This window comes from Rhinolophus hipposideros (assembly GCF_964194185.1).
Source record: "Rhinolophus hipposideros genome assembly, chromosome: 3".
Taxonomy (NCBI): domain Eukaryota; kingdom Metazoa; phylum Chordata; class Mammalia; order Chiroptera; family Rhinolophidae; genus Rhinolophus; species Rhinolophus hipposideros.
Window position 1 is genome coordinate 60,393,941 of NC_138049.1, and position 25,609 is coordinate 60,419,549.

Consider the following 25,609-nt stretch of genomic DNA (forward strand, 5'->3'; position numbering starts at 1 on the left):
CATTTTCACTCTAATTGTTCCATTTGCTGTTGGATTATTTTCCAACTTTATCGTCATCATTGTTTTCTTGTCTTAGAATATACTGCTCCCAGGAACAATATATGCATTATCATAGTATCATAGCTAAGTATCTAATGGAGAATCTGTATAATCTCTACCATACAATATCAAGAATTTGATTATTAGAAGGAAGTTTAAAGTGCTTTCACTGTATGAAACATATAATTGTTATAACATTCATTTTAAGTTAATACAGGGCATAAAGTATTAATGCTATTATTATTATTTTAAAAGGCAAACAAAGAAAGTTTATACTCAAAACTACTCTTCAGCTTTGCCCTCCTAGTAATAAAGGTCTTTTTGATTATTATATTCACTATCAAATTAATTGAGAAATTTGAGAAACATCATATACAAATATAAGCATATATATGTATGTATGTATACACTGTGTGTGTGTGTGTGTGTGTGCATGTGTGTGGTTTCAGATCTTTCTATCACAACTATTGCATTATTGATGTAATAGACAAGAAAATTTTAAAAGAAGTCTGGTTTCACTTGGGGGTAAATACCTTGTTTGCCTAATTCAAATCTTAAATCCTTATTTTATACATGTCAGAATCTCCTGTCTAGCATGTTTATTAAAAATATTGTACATGTCGATAAGTGTATCTTTTTAAAATTATTTTAAGGAGGGCACAGCTCACAGTGGCCCATGCAGGGAATGAACCCACAAACTTGGTGTTATTATCACCATACTCTAACTAACTGAGATAACCAGCAACCCCAAGTGCATCAATTTTTAATGTAAGAAATACATATTGCAGTGTTGTTTCCTTTACTTTTATTATTATTTTTTTAAATGATCTGGAAAAGATGATTAAATGTAGATACTTCTTTATTTGCAAAACTAATAAAATTTGACTAACTCATAAAAGAAGAGTTGTCTGGAATTTAGTGATATACAGGAGAAGTATATTATTCACTTTGCTTTGGGGTGTATGAAAGGCTACAGAGATTTGACTATCCATTGAAATATCCTGAATTTAAGTGGCTTTCTTTCTCTGGTTTCATTCAAGGGAAATCATTCAGATAGAAATAGAGAAACAAGCCTGGAAAAAACTTATAGAAAGAATTATTTTTATTACCCATTAAAGCTTTTTACAAGTTGCCCATTTTTCTGTTCTACTGATGATACATAGCATTTGTTTCACAATAAATTATGAGCCATAGTACTATCAACCAAGTCAATTCTGTTATTTTGTTTCTCAAAACCCATAGATGATAAATATAGATATTTTGGTTTCCATTAAAACTTTTAGAATATTTTAACCTTCTTTAAGGACAACAAGAAAGATCTCAGGTGTAGAAGTGGTGTGGAGGATAAAAAGATGAAATTAGGAAAGCATCTCAGTTGAATAATAGAAAACATAATTATTTTAACAGTAAGAAAAAGTGACTTCAATAATATTAAAATCATTAATAAACACTTCAGTAGCTAGAGAAAATTATATATATATATATATATATATATATATATATATATATATATATATATATATATATATATAATTCCTTTATCTAACGGTATATTTATATATTCCTTTATTTAAAGGTATGAAAAATTCTATGCAAATGCAAGAGATGCACAAGGATAGAAAATTATAGATACAGACTGTCTTGTCAGGAAATTCATCTTTTTCACTAAAAAATATAGTGACAGCTTTCCTCCTACTTCCCTGACATAAAAAAATTATAGATGATGAATAATAATATAAAACTATAAGTGGTTGTGAGAGTAGACATAATATATTCAAGGAATTCTAACTATGCTATTATATTGCATGTCTTTACTGTTCCATTTGCATGTTACGTTTCTCTAAATTTGTGAGTGCCAAAAATGTGCTCACTCCTAATTTTGATACTGCAAATAGTTGCTTTATAATATTTTGGAGGACAAGTACTTTGGTATACTTTGTGCTTTTCTCCTATGATCATGAGCTTTTGAAAATTTACAGTATTTACTTTTAAGCCATAATTTGTTTTCTCCATGTCAAAATGAAAATTATTTTCTCATTTTTAGAAACTATAATACATTTCTCCATTATAAAACTCTTTTTTCACTTTTCGTCTTTCTTTTCTTTCTTCACTTAGGTAATAGTTACACATTTCTTTTAGCTTTCTTGCTGGATTTCACTATATATTGGGAAAATAGTTTAGCTTTTCATTTGCTAAGACTCTTCTCATTCTGAACATGATTTTAAACCAGTGATAAAATATTAGCTTGAGAAGCATATTAAGATTATCTATATGCAAATGCTTTCTTTACAAATCACAAAATTAAGACAGAAAAGTTAAATGATTAGTTTATGATTGTAGGAAAACTTCTTGGAAGATACCAGTCCTGCCAAATGCTTTCAGAAAATCTCATTCTTTTAAAACAACTTTCTTTGAGGAGATTCTTATTTAGCAATATTTTGGATCAAATATTCTTAGGTGTCCTCCCTATTCAGTCTCAGCACACTGTAGCCCTTGGTCAAATAAAAAGAAATATTTGAATATATTGCTGGCTCACTAGAAGTCTCTAGGAGTTTGGGGCACAGTGAATTATTCACAGTGAACTGAATACTGAAGACTGTAGTAAATAAATTTGATAATGCAACTTTAAACCAAGCCTTCTAAAGAAATATAAAGGGAGCCACATATGTAATATTACATTTTCTAGTAGTCAAACTGAAATAAATAAAAAGAAACAAATGAAATTAGTTTTCATAATATATTTTATTAAACCTAATAAACTTATTTTATTAGACCTATTATATCTTCTATATTTTTATACTCTTATCCATAATTTTATCTTTTTGTCTTTCTTTGCTGTATCTTGAATAACTTTTTTTTCTGATCTATCTTTAGATTTTCTAACATTTTCCTTCATCTGAGTCTAATGTTATCAACTGTTTGACTCATCCATTGAACTGTTATTTTTAATGTAATTTTTATTAAACTTCTATTTTCAGGGTATTTTATTCCTTTTTATATATATTTTTACATCCTTGAAGATATTTTTCAAACTTTTATTTAAAAAAAATATTTTAGAAGCGTGTGTGTGTATGTGTGTGTGTGTGTGTGTGTATGTCTTATAATTTCTTTATGATTTCTTTATGATTTCTTTCTGATTTCTTTTATGGGTGTGTCTCTGCTACAGATATTTTTCCTCTGTATTGCTGCTCCTGACACTTTGTTTCCTATTTTATTTAATTACATTTCATGTGATATCCTTCTCAGTGTTCTCAACAAATTATTTGAGATGGTAAAGAAAATGACTTCTTGTGTAGAAAGTCTAGGTGTGAGGTGCCACTATCTGTCTAGAACTATTTCAATTCAGTCTGAGATTTGGACTCTAAATCTACACAGTGGCTGCTTTGTGGTTACATCTTCTCAAGAAGTATTTATTTTCTACTCGCTGCATTGCTTAATGCTAAGTGTCTTTTTTTTTTTTTTCTTTTTTGTAAGCTTTTTATGGGACACTGTTAGGTAAATTTTTTGTCTTCCTCTCATGATGATGGCGTAATCCTATAGAGACTGAGATTAGAATGGGCAGTCTCCGATAATAACCCCCCTCTAGTTCAGACTCATGGGTTTAATTTCTGTTTCTTTTGATTCAGGACATTATGTAACTCATCCATTGAACTGTTATTTTTTATTTAATTTTCATTAAACTTTCATTTTCGGTTTTTCTATTCTTTTTCAAGTCTTTTGTTTCCATACTCCTGAAGATGTTTTCAAACTTTTCTTTTAAAATAAAAGTGTGTGTGTTTATTCGTGTTTATCAAAATCAAAATTTAAGATGGTTTTATTTTTGGAATTGCAATTATGCTATACAAAAAAAGCCTTCAAGAAATCCATTCCTCTCTGATTTTCAGTTTTGTCCTAATTTTTAGCCTGATAATTCCTCACTTCCTTGTCAGTCATTTATCTTAAAAATAATTTAAAATGCATTTTTTTCTTCAGTACTTTTAGTCGGTTATATGGGAACAATGCTCAGAATAACTTATCTTGTCATATTGCTGAAAATGGAATTTCAGTAGAAGCTCTTATATCTGTATCAGTGAAATACATTCAAAAGCTCTGAAAAATATTTGAGCCTTATTGTATAATTTCAAGCATTTTTATAACCTGTGACTGAACAATTTCACAGGGAGATAGGAACAATAACATATATATATAGAATATAATGTACAATAATGCACACTATAATTTGCAGTTGTATTCACAGTTTCATTGTTTGTTAGAATAAAAAAGGTAAAACATTCAAAGTGTAGTGACACAGTAATAGCATATTGTAGGGGCCCTGTATTGAGCGGTAAGAGAATAGATTCTGCAACAGTCACATGATGAGGGCATTGAAAATGCACAAACTATTAATGCATTGAACAAAATGGAATATTTCCATAATAATCAAGATATGGAAAAAAACTTAAATGCCCATCAATAGAAGAATGGAGAAAGAAGTTGTGGTGCATATTCAATAGAGTATTACTCAGCCATAAAAAAGAATAAAATCTTGCCATTTAAAAAATATGGATGGATATAGAGGGTATTATGTTAAGTAAACAACAAATACCATAAGTTTTCACTTATATTTGTAATCTTAAAACCAAAATAAGCAAACAAAACAGACACAAACTCATAGATACAGAGAACAAATTAATGGTTGCCAGATGGGAGGAGGTTGAGTGAAGGTGAAAGGGATTAGGAAATACAGATTGCCACTTATAAAAATAGTCATGAAGATGTAAAGTAGAACAAAGGGAATATAGTTAATAATATTATAATTATTATGCATGGTGTCAAATGGGTATTAAACGTATCAATGTGATCACTTTGTAAGGTATATAAATATCTAATTACTATATGTAGTGATTACTGTGTACTAATACTATGTTGTACACCAAAAATTAATATAATATCATATGTCTACTGTAATTGAAAAATACTTTTTTCAATTTTATCAATTTTCTTAAAAATTGATAAATCCCAGAAATACGATGGCTCTGATTGAAGCAGATCTGAAAAGTCTAAAGTGAGTGATATCACTTTTATAAAGCTCATAAACAAACAAAATTAAATAAGATGTTATTTATAGGCACATACATGGCAAAACATTAAAAATAGCAACAATGACAATCATGTAACTCAGAATATTGATTACTTTGGAAAGAAAAGGTAAATGGAATATGAGAGAAACACATGGATAGTTTCACAGTATTGGTAATGAATATAATAGTTTTGAGTTTACGTAGTGGTTTCAAGGTATTTATTTTACTTTTATAATTCCTAACTGACATATGTGTTTGTAACTAACATGTACAACATACAAATATAACTTAAATTGACACAAACTCACATAACTTTGTAAATATACAAATTGCATGATTCTTATTAAAACCTGTTAAAAACTATAAAGCTTTCCTACTTCAGGAATGTGCTAAATAATTCAGTCTGTGATGTAGTAATTTGCTAATCATTGTTTTGAACAGCTCAAACTGAATCATAATCCACTTCACCTCAGGATCTGGCTGTATGGTCACACTGTTTTGGACTAGAGTTTCACTCTATTCTCTAATCCATTTGAATGTTACTCATTGCCCCATTCAGATGTTTGAATTTATAAAATACATTCTTATTAGTCTGATAATTTTAGTCTGATTACTTCAAGTATGGTCACAAAGAGGAAGGGGAAAAGAGATTTGATAGGTATCTCTTTAAACAATGGTTCATTGTATCAATTTATTCCATGTAAGTCAAGCAAATCACATTTGCAGGCTGTATTATGTACATAGGTTAACTAGAGTGAAAATGTTAATGAGTCTTTTATATACTAGTTATATTCGTGCTATACAAATATGGTTGTTGAAATTTATCAAGTTGCACTTTGTTAATATAAGCTGGTGGTTTATCTAAAATGGTGGACAATTTACTAGAAAATCTCAACGCAAGTAAGTGCTAACTGTCCTGAAGATTATGCCAACAATAGGGCAGCAGCTGCAGCACAAACTCAAATCTTCTTCAAGCAGAGAATTAAGAAGAGATGCAGAGTCAGTATTTTTTCCTCTAGACCTCTCTGAAGAACTTATTATAAACACTTTAGAAATAGAAGAGGAGAATCCATATCAAAAAAGAAAAAAAAAACACATAAAATCAAAGTGAAATTGCATATATATTTTGATTTCATGTTTTCTTGCTTTATTGAAAATAATTGCTACATTAAAATATTCCTTTCTGAAAAGGAAGTTAAGATTTTTTTCCCCTTCTTTCTTTAGCATTCCCCTAAAGTTAAACGACAGAAAAGGCACAAAGTGTTTAAATTGCACACAAAGTAGTTTTAAAATTGTATTTGTCTTATAGAAAATAATCACTGATCTTGGTCTACTTTCCTTTTTTTTTTAAATAAATAAACATTTTGTGAGTTCCACAATAAATCCTCCACATTCACAGACTTTTATTTACACTTTTTCCTTTCTTCATTTCTGTGCAAGTTGTAGCATACATTATATTTGTCCAAATGACTTAAATCGTATCTGAGATGACTGGAAAAAAAAACAAAAAACGAAAGGCAATACAAAACCTTCACATGTCATGTTGTTTCTGTCAAACTAAAACCTCACTTAATATAACAGGAAATACTGACCACTTTGCTGGTATCCTATTACCTTGTACCTTGGGTAGTCAATTCTCTTTTGAGAGTGACCAAGTCTCCTAAAATGGACCCTCTAAATCAAATTGGTGTGGGGTACCTAAATCATCTTGGCTGCCTTTGAAAACAGTTCTCCAGGGTAGCAACAGAAATGCTGCTGTATCACCAATTGAAAAATTCCAATTTACTTTCCTCCTTAGATCTGCACAGAAAATGAGACCACATCAAATTGTTAGGATCAAGGAACGGATTACTTGTAACAGTCTCAGTTTAAAAATGAATTCACTAGGTTGAAAGTAGTATACAAAGCAATAATAAAGAACATATAGGAGTAGCTGAAATGACTCAAAATTAAATTTATATAACTTTTGTTGTAACTGATGGAACTAAATTAACAGAGGAAAGGTAGGAAATAAAATAAAAAAATTATGTATGTGTGTGTCTGTGGGAAGAGTGATATAAACTTTAGTGTATATGCCTAACTTTTCAAAATTCTGTCAGTTGGAATGTATTTCTCTTTTCTTGGCAACCTTATTTTAAAAACATATGAAGATAAAGATTTTTTGTGACAAGTGAAAAATCACTGTGTTCTGTGGAAACTACACAGAGTCTGGAATTTGAGCAGGTATGTTTACTGAAATTCTGTACACTTTTCTGATAATCATTTGACTATCTAAATTTGGCAAAAAAAAAAACCCAAAACTCTTTGTAATTAAAAAAGTAAAGCCTAAGTCATCTAATTAAAAATATTGATAGAGACCATGTGCATTTAGGGATTTAGTCATTCTTTCTCTAGCATAATTAAACAAACAAAAATACATGCCTAATTTTTTTCAAGGTTGACCAAGAAAGCCTTAACATTCCTCTCAACTTGACTAAACTTTAGTCCAGTTTCTTCCTGACTAAATGCCTCTGGCCTCCATTTTCCTATAGTATTCACACAAGAAAACTTGCCAATTGTAAATTATTTCTCTGCTCCTATGAGATGCAAATATCCTATATAACCCAGGGATGTCTTTTTTAAGGACCTGAGAGCCATCTCTCTGAAATGCAATCATAAAGAAAGAGAAGACTTCTGTCTCCCAGTCTCTGGAAGGACAGATGCCTAATTTCTTCCATTAGCACCAATCAGCAAATACAGATAGTCTAATCACGTTGACAAACCTCCCTCCCCAGTGTCCTTTGGTATTTTTTCATTATCTTGACCCAATATTTAAAAATCCTCCTGTTATTTTCTTTATTTTTTTGTTTCAGTTACAGTTGCAACAACTATGTGTAGTTCCAGTGGGTACTAGACTAATTAGGGGATCACTGCATAACTTATATAAATGTCTAACCACTATGCTGTACACATAAAACTAATATAAAGTAATAGTGCACCTCCTGTCTTTTGTTTCTGTAGAGTTGAGTTCAGTCTTTCTCTCATATTACAATAATTTTGACCCCTATTGAACAGCCTTAAATAAAGTCTTCCTTGAACCAGGCACTTGAAATAAGTGCCTGATGCATTTCTTCTTTGACAGTTAATGAACATTAAATGCAAATAGTCACATATTTTTTTTAATAGAATGCAGATTGAAAAATATTATATCCTTAGATCATTTATGTGTTGTTTTGTCATGGTAACAATATTATTTGTACAGCACTTTTACATGTTGCAAAATGCTTCCAAAGGCATTATTCAATTTAATTTTCACACTTCAGTGAGATTGGTGAGGGCAGAATCATTGGGCTAACTTTGAGATATCTGAGACTTGAATTAATTGTACTCACTAAGATTACATCACAAGAGAACCCTCTAGAGTCACACTACAAGGAACATCCTTCAGCTTCCCTACTGCTCTTGCTTCCACAATCTCCAGATCCTATATCTTAGCCTTCTTTAATGCATCATTTGTGCAAATGTTGATTTATCCAGAATTCTACTACCACAAGAAGATGTCAAAATTATAATGTGACTAAAGATCTTTGACTTCAATTATCCTGTTTTTATGTATTACCTTAAAAAGCCATGCTTTTTATTCACATGTATGTTTATGTTAACTCTATGTTAATCCCTTTTAGATAAAGACTAACCTGTGAAGCATATTTGCTTCTAACACAGAGTTCAGAGACTGACACAATTTTTAAACACAGCAGACATTCAATATTTGTTGATTGGATGTATTAATGAAGTCAGACTTTTGTGGAAATCATATTTGTACTTTTTTGTAATGTTCAGGGCAGGGTTCACACGCTATTGATAACCAAAAGCCAATACATGTTGATTCAGGAGAAAAATAATGATAATTGTTCAATCCCATGTTATCAAAGTTTTGAATGTAGCAACTAAGAAAAAAAAATATTCCCTTAAAGAGTACATGCTTTTGTTTTTTACCTTTTTTAAAAATAGCACACTTGTTAACCCTGTAGGAGAGCCATCATGAAGAAGTTCAGCAGGAATACTCTCTGAGATGTTCCAGTAACCGAGGATAACTGATTTTTTTATACCAGAGATATTGTGATATTCACATTTGTGAGAAAGGGGAGCACAAGAAGAGTTAATACATACAGAGCATTTTCTCACCTAGTCTTGCTGAAAATGTTTTGTGATATTTTTATGGATGAGAAACTAAGAGAAAAAAGATCACTCATCTAGATGTTTTCTCCATTTCACCTCAAGCTCAAAACACAATTTTACTCTTCCTATTTATAAACACACACACCACAGTTTAAATCTTCTGTCCAGTTACATCATTAAGACAGTATAATTCACACAGAGAACTCAGAAAATAAATGCAGGTTTGCAGACATTGCAATTATTTAAAGAGGAAGAAATGAATATGTGTTTAATATAAGTGCATATATGAATATTTTTATATATATATTATAAAGGAAAAACTATTATGTGCCTTTACACTACACATAACTAACACAATAATACTCTACTTCTGTTCAATAAATGTGTGGTAGTTTTCCTCACACCAGGCAATTCTGTGACACCAGCTGGGTGTCTTAAAATTTACTTCAGTTCTGACGCTCTCTACCTGGAGAGAGTGTCAGATCCCACAGGTTAAGTGTTCAATCCCACAAGACCACCCCCCACCCCACCCCCCCACACACACACTCCAGACACAAATCACAAGCCCAGGTTATGATACATACTTCTGACCCACTGGCTATAAATGAGAGATTCCCACAACCCACTTTTCAGGTTTGATTTATTTGTCATAGTGGCTCACAGAAAGCAGGAAAATATTTATTTACTAGATCTCCTGTTGATTATAAAAGGATATAACTCAGAAAGTACCAGATGGAAGAGATGTGCAGGCCAAGGTATAGGAAAGGCACAGAACATGCTATTTAAGCACACTACAGTCCCAGCATTTCCACACGCTCACCTACTTGGAAACTCTTAGAACTCTTTTGTGGTGTTATGGAGGCATGATTGATTAATCATTTCCCATTTGTGATTAAAGTTTATCTCCAGCCCCTTTCCCCTCCCTTGAGTTCTGGAATAAAGTTGACAGTTTCAATCTTCTTATCATGATTCATTCCCTGACAACCAGCCCCCATCCTTAGGTTACCTAGGGGCTTTCCAAAAGTCAGTTCATTAACATAAACTCAGGTGTGTTTTAGGAGCTCTTTATGAATGACAATAGACACATTTACCACTTAGAAAAATCTAAGAATTTTAGGAGCTTTTTGTCAAGACCCAGGGACAAAGACCAAATATGTTTCCCATTATATCTCATGCATAGAATATATATATATGTATATTACATGGTGAATGTCTGTGATCTTTTTCAGTGATATATGCTTAGTAATACTTCAAAAATAGTTTTTTCTTCATAAAGTGCTTTAATTATAGACTTCAGCTTGAATGAATCCTACCTAAAATATGTAATAAAAAAAAAACACATAAGAGCATGTAAGACAAAAAGAACATTTGATTAGCAGTGTTAAAAACAAAATTCAACTGAGTAAATTTCGTGAACAAAAAGGGGCTATGTAATTAATCTGACAAGCTCAGTGATTGAAAGTAACCTCACAGGGTGATCTCATCATAAATTCCTAACTGGGCAGGTCTTTGTGGGTAGTCAAGCCTCAGGGCTATAACTTCTTTAGTAAAAGGCTTATCCTCTTAAACCAGTTCTATCCATTTTCTTGTTATCTAGGTTAACACACCTTTGAAATGCCAGAATAATTTTCTTTTTGAGACCCCTTATAGGCATTACCACTCTCAAGGAAGCACATAATCTTGTTGCATGTATTCCATCCCTATTCACTATAAATGTTAAATGTTAACTATCGGGTGCCATAGTCACTCATTCACGGGTTGTGAAAGAATTCACAAGGCACAGAGGAATAGAAGTTAGAAAGTTTAAGAATAGAAGCACCTGCAAAACAGTTGCCATGGACAGAGTCTATGGTAAGCAGCTGAGTCGAGATTCTGTTTAGCTGAGGTTTTATATCCTCCAACCAGGATGTAAATTACTTTTGTCTGTAATGGAATCTTCCACTGTGGTCAGTATCATCCATTGGGGTGGAGGAAGGTATGGTTAAACTTGTTATGGCAACCTTTGAGAATGTTGTATAAATGTAAGTTGAGGCCAAAGGCTCCCACCCACCTCCCTGAGCCAAACACCTGCCCCCTAGGCTCTTTCCTGTTTACACATACCTATTTTATCATCTCATGCCCAATAATGTAAAAGAAGCATATTTCTCCATTTTGCTTTTTATCCTATCATAGGGATTTCCCCACATTGCTGTCTCCACCTCCTTAATCTCCCACAAAGGGATTTTCTGTTCCCTCTCTTTCCTTATGTTCTTTTCTGTTCCCTCTCTTTCCTTATGTTCCCTCTTTTGATTCCAAATGTATAAAAAGAGCTGCAAAACTGCCATTCTTTGGAGCATTTTGAGATCTTACTTCCAGGCATGTTCTCAGTTTGTCTCAAACAAGCTCCTATAAAATTTTCTATAGATGTTCTTGCATCAACAATTTTAAAGATCTTATTGGTTTTATTCAATGAGTCATGAATCAGAAAACATTCCATCTAGCAGATAGAAAGGAGCTCCGAGGAGTACTACAAAATAAAAGTATTTATAGGCACAAGGGAGCAGGAACAAGGAAGTTATACTAGACAAAAAAATGGATTGGTTATGTTAAGGTCACTTACCTTTAGAAGATTGCAGGTTTCTATCATGTAGATTATCTAACTTGTGCTGATACAGCAATTCCTGATGGACAAGTTTAAAATTCCATTTCTGGGAGATCCAAAACTAATTATGTCTCTATTTGGTGACTTTGGGCTTAGCATAAGCAACTACATTGCAGTTCTGTTGTCTTTTTTTTTGTTTGTTTGTTTTTGTTTTTTACAGCAGCCTCTAATATAGTCTGTTTCAACTTCTCCAAAAAAGTTTAAATAGAAAAAAAATTCAAAATAAAATATGATATTTTATGAAAATAAACCTTAGGGAAATATCTAAGTAATATTTTATAGTCAAGATTTTGGAAATACCCAAATTTTATGCTAAGTGTTTGTGTACACCAAGAGCAATACAAACCACATAAAATTATTGGTGAAACCTTCAAAAACAAACTCCCCTAGTTAGGGAAGAAAGTTCTCATTGACTGGCTTTATTTTCCCTTACTTTCTGGTAATGGCCTTACCGTTAGTTAACGGCTATAGTTTGTTATGATTATCAGAGACAATAAAATAGAGACTGCAAGATATCATAAAGGAAGAATTACAAAAGTGGTAACATTTTCAAATATTTTATAAATAAGATTGGATTGTTTTCTTGTTGTACTTGACCACAAAACCTTAAAGGGAGAGAATGCCTGGCAGTGGTAGCAATTTCCTTTGTTAATAAGTAATGGTAAATACGTTAGCAATCACTTGTAAATATACACATATGCACAACACACACACACACACACACACACACACATACACACACACAGAGCGAGAGAGAGAGAGAGAGAGAGAGAGAGAGAGAGAGAGAGAGAGAGAGAGAGAGAGAGAGAAAGAGAGAGAGGAAAAGAGGATGTTTTCTTGATGTTTCAAAGGAAAAGCATACCACCATAAATGATTTACTATAAAAACCGAAAGAAAATTGTAGAAAATTTATCAATACAACATAAGACCACATAGCTGCAGAGAATGAGGAACTGAAAGTCTTTTGGGGAGAATATTATATGATAAAATAAAAACAGGAAAATATAAAGAGCAGCAGAGATGAAAAAAGACTTGGTTGAGACATTGAACTATTGTGAGGAAACTAAAATAGCAATAGCAGAATTAAAATCTGTAATTGAGGTGATAAAGGAAAGCATTAATCGTTCAGGAAAATTGAATTAATAATCTAGAGAAGAATGTTTTCAAAAATCCATTAGAGTCTGGGAAATGAAAAAGATGATCAATGAAAACAAACGCAATTGATGTAAATGGAGTACAGAATGTGAAAATTTCACTTGCATAAAATTGGTGTCCTTACAAAACAGTGCAAATAAATACATGAAAAAGGCCCAAACTAAATATAAATCATATAACATTAGGATTTCAATTTGGTAATAAAGATATGGAGTGTATCTGTTTGTGTGTGCATAAATGTATTTCTTGTGTGATCATATTTAGATTTGTAAGGGGCTATAACACCACACAAAGTTATTTCTTTGGTGGGGGATTTTATTTTTTACAATAGTTTTTAATTTATCTCTTTGCAATAATAAGCAGATACTTATTATCATAAAAGGACTGAATAAAATATTAATGGTATTGAAAAACATGGATTATGTTATCCAGAATGGGTAAAATTAAGAGAGCATCACCCTGTAGAACTTGTTTTAATAAGATTTATTAGTCCGTATGTGTTACATGTTACTAATTTACTCTATCCATGTTTCTATGTTCTAAACAAACTAGTTATCACAGTACTTTGCCTTTAGTATTTTAGTACCAAAGTGAAAAGGAATATTTCACTGTGCCTTTTAGTTCTATCCAGATATATATACTGTATAGGACCTGCACATGCTCTTGCTAATCTGCTAATTTTTCCAGAGGAAACCATTATATCCTACAAAGTAATCAAGTAGAAATGGATAAGGGACAAAAGTGCTAAATAATTCTGAAGTTGTGTATGTTATGCTTATTGTGAGACATACGGAATGGGGTGGGGAGAATGCCCCAAGCTTAGAATGACTGTTATTAAAAGGTTCCCGCTGTCTACATCATTCCAACATCTATATACTTGATAGATAAATAGAAAGAAAGAAAAAGAGAAAGAGAGATAAATGTCGAGAGAAAGGGACTGTCTATACAAGCACACACAAGCAAACATACTGATAACTACAAAGTATTTAAAAACATTTGTCATTTGTGCTATTAGATGAATTGTCTTTTAAGATCTAAGAGCTATTGAGATTGGGGAAGGGGCATAAGAAAGCAATGAAAATATGAAAGAAGGAAAAACGTACTTGTATGCCAGTATAGTTTGAACTTCAATATTCACAAGAGCTTTCTTGACCTTGGTACTCACTGTGTTTCTATTCTGTTGTTGAGAATACAGACACTTGAGATGACTTTTATCATCTTGTGTCCTTGAATAACATAGACTCTCTAGAGCATCCTCATAATTCACCATATACTGATCTGAATTGATTTTAAAATATCCATCAGAACTGACTCTGGGTGGTGAACACACAATGGGATTTATAGACGATGTAATACAGAATTGTACACCTGAAATCTATGTAAATTTACTAACAATTGTCACCCCAATAAAATTAATTAAAAAAAAATATCCATCAGAATGTTTAAATGGAATTTTGGGGGCATATTTTGGACCTTTTTACTATTGCCTATATATAAATTCCTTGTTTTGATAGACAGTAGCATTTTGCATGCTTTTTTGCCATCTGAATGATAAGTGCAATTTTGTACAATAAAAATAATTGCTTTGAGGCAGCTGAGATTTAATTAAATTCACTGAGCTTTGTGATTAAAAAAAAATGTTATTCCTAAAACTAGAATGCACACAACAGATTCTAACATTTTGGAACAGGTATTGGACTTCCCTTGTACTTCTTACAAGTCATGACAGATGATTGGTAAAAAAACTAACATGCAAAATGTATTGATTTTGACAACAGTTCAGAACTCAGTATTATGGATACTGATACTCAGTTGGCATCAGTATTGTGGATTATTCAAGTATGTGTGTATTTCAATATTTACAATTAAAATATTTTAAATATTATTCTCAATTTAATATTACTATATTATATGCTTGTCTTATATTTATTATTGCAATCAATTAATTAACTAAATATTCAGGCATATGCTGATTATTTGAAATATATATGACTTATGTCTCCACTTGGCTGCAAACTCCTGAAGGCCTACTACCATACCTTATATTTCTTTGGTAATGTTACTTGATGTTTATCATAGTATAATTTGGCAAATACTTGCTGATTAATTGATTTCTCTTAAATGCTTGTTAATTATTTGTCTAATTTCAACAGCATCCTTTCCTCAAAAAGATCAAAGATTGCTACAGGAAACTGCATAGTGGTAGCATTGAGCACTACAGAGTTGAAAATACCAAATCCAGAAAGGTTAGTAGAGAAAATAAATCAGAGGAATGAGGAAGGACAAATGATAAAATCAATTCAACTCATACTAATTGGTCACTTAATTTTAATGCACTTTATTGCATTTCCAAATCATTTAGCTATCAAAGATTTTATTGTACTTTGTACAAAAACAGAAAAAGTCTTCTCTATTGCATAGGCTTCCTAGGTTTTCTGCATGGCCAGGCATAGATGGTCTGTATGTAGCATAGCTGACGCTCCTGAAGGAGGTCCCACCCTTATAATGCTACACGAACAAATGTATGTGTTTGGGGAGGAAGGAACAGCAGAGAGAGAAAGAACTTCTGTTCAATTATGTAATAACGGGCATTTCCTGTTCAAAGAAGTGTCTGTCTATCTAGTCAGCTAACTCAGAAGTAGAGACAGCTCTCTGCTAAGCTACTAGTACAAAAGTGTGGGTAGAAAATGAGCCTTCTGAGTCCTCCAGGGGCAAGGATAAGAGAATTTAGAAGTAACCAAGCTAAACCTTTCAGAGTAATGGGGCACTACAGTAGCCAGCGTATTCAATTTCTGGAAACTTTGTTCAGATAGTTTCAACAGTATGTGATATCGAGTTGCATAGCATCAGAACCCAGCTACTAGCTAGTCTGCCCTTGGGTAAAAAGACATTTATGTTACAGTTCGCACAATACAGAAACCACTCTTGATCATATCCTTTTCGGCGATTACAATAGCACATATTCCTATGAGAAAATGGACTGGGAATTTCATTTCCTATAGAAAATAGTTCACTTGTTTGTGTATAAGACCATACTTTGGAGATACCCAGGTTGTTTTAAATGTTTTAAAATTTATTTGTAAAAATATATATTTGAAATAATGTTTGAAATAAATGTTCTTTAGATAATTCCAAAACTCTCTTTACAGTGATGTGGTATCAATCATCTCATCCATAAAACATTATAGTCCTTGTTTTTGTAACACATATCTGCCATTTTATTTTAATTTACTTTGCCTGCTTACATTAGTTAGGGTAACATATACATGTCTTCAGTGTATATTGGGTATTTGGAATAACAGGTTATTTGTAGAAATCATGCTGTTTCTCTTCCTCATAAGTTCATAAACACACTATAGTTGCTCTCTCTTTTACTACCTTAGTTTTTCTTTACTTCTACTTTTATTTATGTTTTCTTTGAGGACAAAGGTTATTATTATTGCTATTGTCATTATTTCAAATTCCATATGGCAGTAGGAAATGAGTATTTAGGAGTTGGCCAAGAGTCCTCAAGTGGAAAAACAGATCAGGAAAAGTTAGTATCAAGGATCCTATTCTGTGGTATGAGATTTCTGGCTACTTCATTTGTTCTTGTATTGGATTACTCTAATAAAAAAGGAAAACATCAGAGGGATGAATTGTAAGTCTTTCTTACTTGGTTTCTAATTCTACTTCATTGCAGGGCATGGAGACAGTTTAGCCAGAATAGGATAAAGATATTAGGGTAAACAGCTTAGTAAATGGGTATAGTCATTTCATTTACAGCTCATCTAATTTTTTTGTAGTTTCTCATCATAACTGTTTAAAGAAAAAAAAATGAATGCAAAGAAATTGAAGCCTTTCCTATACCTATATTAGTGAAAGTGGATTTACATTTCAAAGCAAAACCTCTAAGGGCCAGTTCACACACATTAGTTCACATTAATCCTTTCTCCTAATTTGCAGGGTCAATGAAGTTCTAAATTGTGACTCAGTTGAATTCCTTGTTTATGTATTCCACACTGCTCCCTCTCTCCCCATCCCACACCCACAAACACAGAATATCTGACAGGACTGTTGTAAAGCCATTTCAAGTGTGTTCCTAACAAATGTTAACATGCTTGTATTTGTTGCATGATTTTAAAAAAAGCTAAAAATAATCAGTAAAGGTAGTAGGATTGTTGGGATTTTAAGGGGAAAATAGATGAGGAAGTCCCTCTTTATTTTTGTTTTCACCAGGCTACAGTAAAGAAATTGGATAAGCTCTTTTATTAAGTCTCTTGCAGTTCCATATTCTATTATATGAGATGCATTACATGGAAGATATTGTCCCTTCTTTTTGCTCTAGAAAATTGTTCTTTATCATTCCTTGACAAACAGGAAATATTGAAAATACATAGTACATGTTTTTGTGCTAGTGTACAAAATAATTTCAAGTACATAGGTGTAATCTTACAAGATTTTTGATTACTTGCATTTGACAAATTTGAATACTTAGAAAATATTTTTCTTGCATTAATATTTTATTACTTTATATGGAAATAAAGGGCATGCAAAGGAGAGATGAGTATGTTAGTTAAAGGAATAGTTTACACACAAAGGCACTGGACTTCCAATTACAGCTAGTCATAATCCTTACAGTTTGGAAATCATGAAAAACTCTCAAGGTCCACTTATATAGACACTGTACACCAGAAGCTAAACATTAATGAATGCCAACTATAATTTTATATATATAATGTGATGGCTCTGTGCCAGGTCGGAGGGATAGTGGATGGGGGGAGGGGGGTTCACAGTGTGAGGGATATAAATGATGAACGTCTAAGTATTACCTTGTAAGTATTACACCTTTAACTAATGAATTAAAAAATAAATAAATAAAATAATAAAAAAAAGACAGTCTAAACCCCTGGTGCAAGTCTCCTAAGATAGATTTAGTATTTGAGAATCTGAAAGCAGCTGCCAATTAAAGCCTATACATTTGCTTTAACATAGATTAATACATAATTTGTGACATAATAATCTCAGACAAATAAGCAGAACAGTTTAAAACTTCTTTCTAACAGTGGTTTTGACAGTGCTGGAAGGAGGACAGAGGAAGGAAAAGCTGGGTCATTTCACTAGTGTCAAGTTCTGTGGAAAAGCAACACGTGTAACCACATTAACCTAATATCCTTAAGCCAGTGGTGCAGGCTGAGGCACTCATCCACATCTGTCATTTTCTTCACGTTTCTTAAGATTTAAGTTTACGTTAATCCCAATGATAAAAAGACTGATGAGAAATATTTTGAAAATATGATAAAATATATAGAAATTTATATACTTATATTATGTAATTATATTTTTATTTTCAAAAATTCATGCTCATTGTAAATAATTTAGAACATATAGAAAAATAAAAGTGTGTAATAAAAGTTACCTTATGTAGAAAATTATTATAATCACTTTGATATCATTTGCCAGTTTCTAAATGTATGTATTTGAAATCTTAAATACTTATACACAAAATATTAATACCAAATAGACATGATACAGTATTATATTCTTACCTTTAACTTGCAAACCATAAGAATTATCTGATGTCATTATATACTATTTAAAAATCTACATTGAATTATGCATGTTCTATCTTATAGCTATAATAAAGATACATTTAATTACTATCCAAACATTAGATATTTAGGTTGCTCGTAGGTTTTAACTGTTATAAATAAGTCATGGTTCTTATCTTTGTACTAAATGTTTGTTTGGATTTCTGAATCCTTAGGGTAGAGTTCTAGAGGAGAAATTACTGTACTAAAGAATATAAACTTTTTACAGACCTTGGTATGTACTGACAAAATGCTTTCCAAAAAGTTTGTACCAATGTGTACTCTCATCAGCAGAGTACATACATGAGCGTTATATGCACACATACTAAATATGACTTGGAAAGCTTTTAATGGTTTTTGATTTAGCAATAATAACTGTTGGTTATTTTAATCTAAATTTTTCTGATTAATAGAAAGATTGAAATATTTTTCATAGATTTATAGACTCTTTGTGTTTATTTTTTCTAAAATGCATTTTTGTTTTGCTCTATTGTTGTTTAAGTGGTTATAACTAGCATTAAAAGTGAGTAACTAAGGTTATCAATTATTTCAATTTGTTTCTTAAAAATATTTCATAACTATTTTTTGCCTTTTAATTTTTGTGATGAATTTCATCATTAATACCAATCTTTTGCTATTTTACTTTCTTTCCCATCCCCAACATAGCTTTTATGATTAGAAAGTGTCTTCTGAGTTGATAATTAGACAAATATTCACCCTCAATTTTTTATAGATTTAGAGGTCACCTATTGCAAAAATTATGATTGATTGGTATCATTTTTCAACAATATAAAACACCAGATTTAAAGTCTTTTATATTCATACTCAGTTATTTACTATATAACATGCAGCACTTTTAAAGGTATGACTAACAGTTCATTTAAATTTCTAGAGAAATTTAAACCTATTGTAATTCAGTGTTTGAGATCTGTCAGAATTCCTTTAACTTGTCAAACGTTTTGATATGCTATAATAATATTGATACATTTTAAAAGAAAATATAACACCATATTCTAAGAATCAGAGTCACATAAAAAAAGTGGAAAAGAGTCATCATATCAAGATTTTATTTTGTTCCATGATTTTTCATTGCAATACATATTTGTTGTACTGTCATGATTTTCATCACATTTTTATGAGGTTATTTTATCAATCTGGAATTTGCATGACTTTCTTCTGCTGTTTAATATATCTAGAATGGTATAGGTGATTATTCTTGAAATGATCACCCAAATGATACCAATGATTGGCCATTGCTTTATAGTTTATAAAGAAGTTAAACATTAATTTCCTCTATAGTTTGATTCTTGCAACAGCCCTATGAAATTGGCATTTTATAGCTATTCCGTTTTTTCCCCCTACTAATGAGAAAAATAAGAATCAGAGATGTTGAGTAACTTCTCTGAAATCATACAGTTAATGTCGACAGAGCTGGGATTTGAAATTATTCTTCTCAGTTCAGATCTCATGTTCTCTATTATAATAGCTTCTTAATTCCTGATTTTCAATCTTTCTTGGGTCAACAAAGGGATATTTGAATGGAATTTTAATCACTGTAGTGTGAAGGGCAGTCTATATATTACAATAGCAACTGCTTTGAAGTAAACAGTTATAGTAAAATGCATATACGTTTTCAAATTTACTTACCCCAAAATATCATCATGACTTCTTTAGATGTAACATTTTTTAAAAAGACATTTTTTTAAAAGAGCAATTGCAGGTTCACAGCAAAATTGACCAGAAAGTACAGAATTCCCATATAACCCGTGTCCCACACATGCACAGCCTCCTCCATTATCAGCTTCTCAATCAGAATTGTATATTGGTTGCAATTATGGTAATTCTATTCGTAATTTCTTGAGGAACCTCCACACTGCCTTCCATAGCGGCTGCACCAGTCTGCATTCCCACCAACAGTGTATGAGGGTTCCCCTTTCTCCACAGCCTCTCCAACACTTGTTGCTATTTGTCTTGTTGATGATAGCCATTCTGACTGGGGTGAGGTGATATCTCATTGGTACATTGGTTGCAATTAATGAAGCTTTATTGACACATCATGATCATCCAAAGTCCATAGTTTGTTTACCTTATGGTTCACTCTTGGTAGTATATATTCTATGGGTTGTGGACAAATGTTTAATGACATTATTGTTTATTCAGAGTATTTTCACTGACCTAAAAAATCTTCTGTGTTCTGCCTATTTATCCTTTCCTGAACTCCTAGAAATCACTTATCTTTTTACTGTCTCCATAGTTTTGCCCTTTCTAGAATGTCATATAGTTAGAATCATACAGAATGTAACTTTTTCAGATTGGCTTCTTTCACTTTGTAATGCACATATTTAAGCTTCCTCCATGTGTTTTCATGACACCTGGATATACCTCAGTTTATATATCCATTCATCTTCTAGAGGATATCTTGGTTGCTTCCAAGTTTTGGCAATTATGAATAAAGTTGTTAAAAACAGTTTAAAGGAGCAATAATTTGGGGAGCAAACTTACGTATAAATGTTCTTAAAATGGACTGTTCAAGTTATATATAACATACATATAACATGTTATCCAGTTTAATGTGAAATTAGATAATGCATGTTCTTAAAATGGACTGTTCAAGTTATATATAACATATATATAACATGTTATCCAGTTTAATGTGAAATTAGATAATGCATAGGAAGTTATAATGTGTCGTGGTGATGACGATATTTCTACAATTTTTAGTTACAAAGGTTTTGATTCTGAATCTAGGTGGATGTTTACATCATGTAATTTTCCTGTGGGATAGATTATTTGTAGTCTATTCAAGATGCTCTTAGTGGTTTGGGGACAGATGAATCCAGGGTTCTTGAACAAAAATTTCCTCTGTGGATAAAACACAAGGTAGTTACTATGTGGAAGAGTTTTGTGTCATTCAAAACCAGCTAAGATAGCGAAGCTATAAAAGATCAATGGGAATTGGTTTCTATAAGGGCTAGCAGGACTAAGTAACGTTTTTTAGCCTATTAGGAAACTATCAATTTATTGAACATAAATTTAATATGTACTGAGACAATTCACAAAAGTAAAATTATTAGGTAATGTTAATTTGTTAACTTTTTTCTCTTACAAATAGTAACCCATCTGTGGGGAGATACTTTCCCCGTAAACTTTCGTGGCAAGATTTGGCATCCATTTATGTATGATTCTTGCCAAAACCAATTTTTACTGCGATGTTGAAAAAATGGTGATTTTTTTTTTTATCATCCTTACTTATTCCACATTCTACTGAAACTCAGAACCTCCCTTTCTTTTCTAGATGTGTCTGTGTCTGTCTATCTATCTGTCTATCTATCTATCCATTTATCTATCATCTATCTATCTTTTATAATCTTTCTATTATCAGTGTGAACTTATGCATTCCTCTTTTATTCAATGGATTATTTTCCATTTCTGTCCTTACTTATTTTATGTTTAAATTGTTCTAGATTTTCCCAGTAGTAACCCTTCAACTGGCTCTTTTCGCCTTTTGTTGTTGTTTATTATTATTGTTATTATTATTATTATTATTATTATTATTTATTTTTGCACTCTACAAGCTGTTTCAGCCTCAACTTCCAGTCCTGAAGTGAAACCAGACAATTATCCAAGAAGTCCTGTTTCCTCAGGTTTTTTTTTTTTAATTCCATATATATATATATATATATATATTATTTTTTTTTTTAACTTTTATTTCTTGAATGTCTGTAATAGTAACATGCATAGGGATCCAGTGCATCAAAATCATTTGCTATTGTTTGTTCTTATGGTTTGGATAAGCTTCTGCTTAAATCTGATTAGTTGGAACATGTGAATCTGGAGTCTGATATTCTGTGTCCTGATCTCTGTTTTCATTGGTCCATGACAACAGGATGGTAAATTTATTTCCTCTCTTGTGTGAACTGCTCTGCTGTTGGTATATGGTGTGAATATGTTGAGAAGGCCTGTGTAAATGAAGTCTAGATTTGGTAGAGATTCTACTACACCACGAATACATATGTCTGCCATACATGTGAGGCCAGTGCCTGGAAGCTTGTGTTTATTTCTTGTTTATTTGCTGGAGAAAATTTCTTGTGTTTCTTCACAAACTCTTGTTTTCTGCTTAAAGGGAAAAACAGAAGGAGAGAAAACTTATAGTGTTCCTTCTCCACACTAACGGTTGTTTTGAGAATTTAATAATATCGTATTTATAAGCCCTTTGTAAATTATAAATAATCTTAATATGTAAGTTATTATTGAGTTTGGAACATTATGGAAGACATGGATGTGTAGTATGTTTTGACCTTATTTTAAGATGAAATCATTTGTGCAATGCTTTATTTTTGGCAACACTGCATGGTGGGAGTTCAAGTTCTACCTCAGAGATTAAGGTCTATAATTTTAGTGTATCTAAGAATAGCAGGATAACAATTGACCACAGGTTAGCTCAAGCTGGCCCCTCCAATGAGCCCATGGGCTACTGGTGGGTCATGATCACAGAGCCTTCTGAAACTCTGCCATGTTTCCTTTAAAGATTACATCCCCTGGAATTCTAAGAACATCTGATCACAGCAGGAGGAAAACTAACTCTCTGCCTTTTACATTTCATCAACCTGACTCATGACCTTCCCAACCAAACAGGGAGTCAGTGATGGAACATATTTTCATTCTGTGTCCCGACTTTCCTAGCATATCATATAAAATAAGCACCTTTCTCTGAAGTGTTCTAGTTCAGAGCCACAGCATACTTGCCTCCATGCCAGGATCCCTGGACCTGACTCTTTGGAATCCGGCTGCTTATGACCCCTGCTTCTGGAGCAGCAGGAGCAGCCCTGTGTGCTTCTGCTCCCCGCAGGCCCCTAAAGCTGGCAGTAAATTTGATTGAGCGGCAACAACCACAGGGAATCAAATACTGTTTTGCTTCTGCCATAAGGACTGTTTTTCAAAATTATCCTGGAAACCCCCACATTTCATAGGTCACCCCCACCCCAAAATTATGGAGAATAAAATGCCAAGGCAGAATGATTATTCTTCTTAACAGAATATTGGATTTATGTTTCTTAGACTCATCAGGTAATATAGGAACTACAAGAGTGGCTTATCTGTACAGTAAATATATTACTTTTCTGTTTTCTTTTATTTGTTGACTAGGCCAAATGCAAAATACATTATAAAATAACAAAACAAAACACAAAGTCACCTCCTTTGAATATTTATCTTCCTCTTTCCTGGCATCAGGTTGTTTATTCATTTATATTTGTATTTATTATTCATCAAAGCACTTTGATATTTAAAGCTTCATGTCAAGAGAAGAAATGCAAATAGTTACTTCTCAAAAAGGAACCCCAGAACTTTAAACTATATTTTAAAAACTCTAATGTAATTTTAGCCTCACCAAATATAAGTGATAATGTCATAATAGAAGTATATATATATTTTCTTTAGATTAATGGAATAAATAACATTTTAGTTGTTTTTTTTTTATTAAATACTTGTTAAAATATACTAATATGCAAAATTAGAACTCACTATTTTATGGCCTAAGGACAGTTCCAAGCAAGATAATAAAATAATAAACTAAATACTGATAATGCCTTCATTTAAAATAATACAATTTCAATGCAAGTTAGGAGCAGCTGATTTACTATATGGTCCTCCTTTACTATAAATCTCTGTTACTCGTAAGTGGTTATAGATGCTGTAAAATTCATTGCAATTAAAAAATGAAGTAGATGAAAATAAAATTGAGGATAATAATAATGAAGAAGCTGCACTAATGTACCTCACTGATAATCTAGACAAGGCATGGCATCAGAGAATAATCATGGAATGATTTCTTGGATTTTCAACTGGGTAGGAAAATTAAGAATATAAACCATTTTTGTAGGTACCCAATTATCAGAAGCTTTTTAAAATCAGCAATAAATTTCAATCAGTTGTGTTTATAAAAGTGTCAAATGTATTAGGTTTGTGCAAAGGTAATTGTGGTTTAAAAGGTTAAAAATAACTGCAAAAACCACAATTACTTTTGCACCAACCTAATACAAGGTTTTAACAAAAATCAAATCAAGTTAATATTAATGTTTATGAAAAATACATTTTATTGTATGTTTCAAAATATCTGTGACTTAATCTTGATTATATGTGAAATCCGTCATTTTGTGTTCTAGCATTTCTTTGTCCTGAGCAGATAAATTTCTAATGACAAGTGCATTGCATTTTTTACAACTAATATCACACCCACACACACCCACACACACACACGAGTGTGATAAAAAATACGGTGAATGTTTAAATAAAAAAAAAATACAGTAAAAGATATATTGTCACAATCTCTCTCAAAACATTCCCCCCTTGCTTCAAACACACTTATCCCACTGTTTTTGCCACTTTCTGAAGCAGTTCTGGAAGTCCTCCTTTGTGAGTGTCTTCAGTAGCGCAGTCATGGGCGCCTTAATGTCATGAATCGATTCAAAATGTTTTCCTTTCATGGTTATTTTGACTTTGGGGAAGATCCAGAACTTGCACAGTGCCAGATCTGGTGAATAAGGTGGATGAGGACACACTATAATGTTTTTATTTGACAGAAATTGCTGTACCAGAAGCGATGTGTGACATAGAGCATTTTTATGATGGAGGATGAAGTAAAGAGGACTTCCAGAACTGCTTCAGAAAGTGGCAAGAACAATGGGATAAGTGTGTTTGAAGTGAGGAGAAGTGTTTTGAGGGGGATTAATGGCAGTATGTCTTTTAGTGCAATACATTTCTTTTTTAAATTTAAATATTCACCACTTTTGATCAGACCTCCCTTGTGTGTGTGTATAAATACATATATATGAACCTTACACTTTAGATTCATTTTCTCATTTTAATCTGTAAGAACAACATGCCAACTACTAAGACATCTACTAATTATTTAGTAACCATCATTAATTTGACTTTGTTAGGAGACTTAGCCACATAGTGGCTCTTATTTACTCAGAGAAGCCCAG